Source organism: Carassius gibelio, chromosome B18 (assembly GCF_023724105.1).
Source record: "Carassius gibelio isolate Cgi1373 ecotype wild population from Czech Republic chromosome B18, carGib1.2-hapl.c, whole genome shotgun sequence".
Classification (NCBI taxonomy): Eukaryota; Metazoa; Chordata; class Actinopteri; order Cypriniformes; family Cyprinidae; genus Carassius; species Carassius gibelio.
The window spans coordinates 29,433,418-29,438,279 of record NC_068413.1 but is presented as its reverse complement, the minus strand read 5'-3'; positions in this window follow the sequence as shown (position 1 = coordinate 29,438,279).

Here is a 4,862-nt window from a genome sequence, read left to right as displayed (position 1 = left end):
ATTTGCTTCGTCGTGGACATCACACTCCCGAGATGAATGCACAAAGTCTGAACTACCGAAGATGCATGTCCAAAATCAGTGTACTTTGTATTGAGAAATGCGTGCAGACATATGTCACCAGTCTATTTACCTAATCTTCCCGGTACTTTACACCGCGGTTGAAACACAGAAAGCAACGGGTCTGGGGGGGGGGGAAGTTCCTGTGGAAAAAAGTTCCTGGTTCAATTGTTCTGGGTAATTTCGGTGGAAACGCGGCATTATATCAGTTTCTGTGAGGATATCTGTATTCCTACCAGGACTCATCTAACTAACAGCAATGACAAACCGTGGTTCACAGCAAAACTCAGACAGCTCCATCAGGGCAAAGAAGATGCTTACAGGAAGGGGGACAATGTATTGTATAAACAGGCTAAATACTCACTGGAAAAGGAGATCAGAGAGGCAAAGTTGAGTTTTTCTGAAGAAATAAGGACTTAGTTCACTTCCAGCAACTCAGCATCAGTGTGGAAACGTCTGAAGGAGATCACAAATTACAAGACACCACTCCCCATTTGAACGAGTTTTATTGCAGGTTGGAAAGAATACCCATCACCTGCCCAGAACACCTCTACAAACAACTGTCCACACCATTCACACCACTTGCAACCCGCCGTGAACACCTCTCCAAACAACCGCTCACACCATTCACACCTCCTGCAACCTCTCTCTCCCCCACACCTGCAATTCAGATCAGCAAATAGGATAATCAGCACTGGAGCTCCTCAGGGCTGCATTCTCTTCCCACTGGTCTTCTCCCTGTACAACAACGACTGCACATCTAAAGACCCCTTTGTCAAGCTACTAAAGTTTGCTGTCAACAACACACTCATCGGCCTCATTCAGGAATGTGACGAGTCTGCTTACAGACAGGAGGTTAAAGAGCTGGCTGTCTGGTGCAGTCTCAACAACCTGGAGCTCAACACACTCAAAACAGTGGAGATAATAGTGGACTTCAGTAGAAACCCCCTGCTCTCCCCACACTCTCCATCATGAACAGCACTGTGACTGCAGTGGATTCATTCAGGTTCCTGGGCATCTCTCAGGACCTTAGGGGAACATTCACATTTACTCCATTGTGAAAAAGGCCCAGCAGAGGTTGTACTTCCTTTGCCAGCTGATGAAATTAAATCTACCACAAAAGCTGCTGAAACAGTTCTACTCTGCTATGAATCCATTCTCTGCACTTCAATAACAGTCTGGTTCAGCTCAGTAACCAAATCTGACCTCAGAAGACTACAGAGGGTAGTCCGGACTGCTTAGCGAATCATCGGTACAACCATGCCTTCAATTCAAGAATTGTACTTATCCAGAGTGAGCAAAAGGGCTGGCAAAATCACTCTAGACCCCTCACATCCAGCACACTCCCTCTTTGAACTGCCAACTGGTCGATGCTACAGAGCTCTGAGCACCAGAACGACTAGACAAAGGAACAGTTTCATCCCCCAGGCAATCAATCTAATGAACACTTGATAATAACTGTGGAACACACAACACTATTTAAACACACATACACTTATTTATCTAACACACATATTTAGTCTACACTTAAACTTTTGAACAAAATACACCTGTAGATACAAAACTGCCTATTGTAATATACCTGCACATACAATTGTAAATTTTTATATTGTTATTCCTTACCTATGTATTTGTATTTTTTATTATTTTATTATTAGTTTTTTGTTCTGTCGCTGTCATTCTGTTGCACTGCGGAACTTTTGTCATGAAAACAAATTCCTCGTTAATATAAACATACCTCGCAATATAGCTCATTGTGATTGTGATTCTAAAGGGTACAAGACGTTACAAAAATGTGAGATACAGACTATATGTTAATTTCGAGAAGTGGGGTTAATTTTGGGAACTTTTGACGCTCTAGCGGTTAAACAGAACTGCTTGCGTCTTGCGGAAGAACATCGTAGCCGGAACTGCTTCTCTCTTTTTATGTCTATGAAGAATCACAAAGGTACTGGGTTACTCCGCCGCGGTACCCCCGGAGCAATCTAAAATAGTCAGAATATAAACACTTATTATAGGTGCACCCTAGTGATTCAGGACAAGCCAAAAACACGGTTTGGAAAATGGATTCATGGTGTACTCGCTTATTATATACATTTTTCTACATTTTTAACACAAACAAAGTTACGGACCGCAGCTCTGATTGGTTGATTTCTTACTGGGAGCGGTCTGTAACTGCAAATGGCTATAGGACCACTGGGAGGAGCCAGAGGAGCTTGATTTTTTTCACAGATTATCTGTCTCATATTCTACTGTCAGGACATAATGACAGGTTTAATAAATATGTAAAAAATATTTTTTTACAAAAGTTCCCTACTGCACCTTTAACTTCATTATTCAGTGTCATATTTAATCTAAATGTGTATGCCAAATGTAAAACAAACTTTAAAATAAACGTTTGCTTCCTTATTTCCCCAACTCCACTAAAAAAGTGCATGGTCTAGAGTGACGTTACAGTGCGCACATATTTATGCCTAGTTTATTTTATTTATTTTTTATTAATCCCTATATGTACGCACATTTACCTGCCACATATACATCAGGCCCCTGATCCACTGTAGTGCAGTAAAGGTAAAAAATGTACTTGATAATGCTGTGTCCTAAAATGCCTTGAAGACTCGAATCTAGCGGCTTGTGAATCTTAATTCACGTCTGCAAGCATACGCGTGTCAAGTGCAGATGCCGATGCATGAGAGGTGATTCTGGCTCCGGGCTACTTTTACACTGTTGACACACCTTATAATGCGAGTTAGCAGTTCTATATTCACATTAAACCATGACTTCATGGGTTTTTTGCTCTAATTTATGTTTGGTTTTGTGCTGCTATTGGTATATTTTGCCTGCTAGTGATAGGAATCTATCCCTGTTACAAACACGCCAGGTTCCACCTCCACTCATTCACAATGCACGCCCTCACCTGAGTACTGAGCACATCCACCTGACCCTCATCATTACCTAATCACATCTGCACCATAAATACCACACAAACACACTCAGTCAGCGTCCGGTCTCGTTCGCGGCAAGGTCATACCTGTATGCTAACTCTAAGGACTAAATCTTACTCTACTTACCTCTCTCAAGCGATTCTCTGAAGATCAAGATCCCCTGTGTGCGTGTGTGTGGTTCACCTCCTTCCTCTGACGTCTTCACCCAGCTATCACGGATGCATTCATTACTTTACCCAACACTACCTGCTCCTCTGCTTGTGTCCTAAATAAACCTATCTTTCTGTTACTCCTCAGCCTCCCGAGTAATCCGTAACAGATGACCGGACCAACAACACTAGGCACAAGCATGAGACTCACGGACCCCTTTAAAGATCTGGTCGAAGCACTCCGTAGAACACTCACTGCTACAACTGCATCCCCAACACCAGCGAGCACTTCCGTCAATGATGCCAGCAATTCCTCACCTTCCGTTCATGCCAGTCCCATGGCCAGGCTGGCACCCTACTCTGGTTCGGTGGAGGAGTGCAGCGGTTTCCTCCTTCAATGCTTGCTGGTCCTGGAGATGCAACCGCACTTTTATCCCACCGAGAGATCCAAGGTAGCCTTTGTAATTTCTCAACTGCAAGGTAAAGCACTACTGTGGGCAGATTCTATATGGACTAAAAATAACCCAGTTATCCAGTCTTATTCCAGCTTCATTGACCATTTCCGAGAAGTTTTTGGCAGACCAGCTTGGGACTCATCAATTGGTGAGAGGCTCATATCGTCTCTCAATGACTGAAAGACAAAGACGGCTGGCTCAGAATCTGTGCCTCTACTGTGCAGCCCGGGGCATGCCATCGCTGTATGCCCCGTCCGTCCTCCTCGTCCCATGGTGAGTGCCATTCTCCCATCAAAATACCAAATGAAACCGCTCACCAGTAGAAGATGTGTAGAAGATGTGTACGTCATACTGTGGGTTCCATTTCCCTCCAAACCAGACTAATCCATCATGAGGAAATCCATCTGCTGGTTCTGGAGGAATCCACCGCTTGGTTCTGGAGGAATCCACGTAATTCTAGGGCACCCATGGTTAGAGCAGCACAATCCTGTAATCATCTGGAAAACGGGCTCAAGTCCTGAAGTGGGGCCATGCCTTTTTCAAGAGCTGCATCTCTGGTTGTCCAGTCCCAGCCACACCTTCCCCTGAACCTCTTCCAGTTTGTTCTACTTCAATAGAGAGCCCAGTGGAAAACCAATCCATTTCCATCCCTACCTGCTACGCCCCCTTCAGTGATGTCTTCTGCCCCAAATGGGCTTCTAAGCTGCCTCCACACCGGCCGTGGGACTGTGCCATCGATCTGCTGCCAGGTAAACCAGTGCCTAAAGGAAGGATATACTGTACACCCTATCCATTCCGGAGGAGGAGGCCATGGAGGAATACATCAAGAAGGCGCTGACCCAGGGTTACATTCGTCCATCTACCTCCCCTGCTGCTTCAAGTTTCTTCTTTGTGGAGAAGAAGGTCAGAGGTTTAAGACCATATATCGATTATCTGGCTCTCAACAACATCACTGTCAAGTTCAGGTACCCACTTCCCCTCGTCCCAGCTGCCTTGGAACATCTCCGTGGTGCCACTGTATTCACCAAGTTGGACCTCCGCTGCGTCTATAACCTCATCCGGATACGAGAGGGGAATGAGTGGAAAACTGCCTTCATACCCCCTACTGACCACTATGAATACTGTGTGATGCCGTATGGACTTGTTAACGCCCCCTCTGTCTTCCAGGACTTTATCCATGAGGTGCTCCAGGAGTTCCTCCATAAGTTCGTCCTTGTCTACATAGATGATATCCTCATATACTCCCAGAGCCTGGC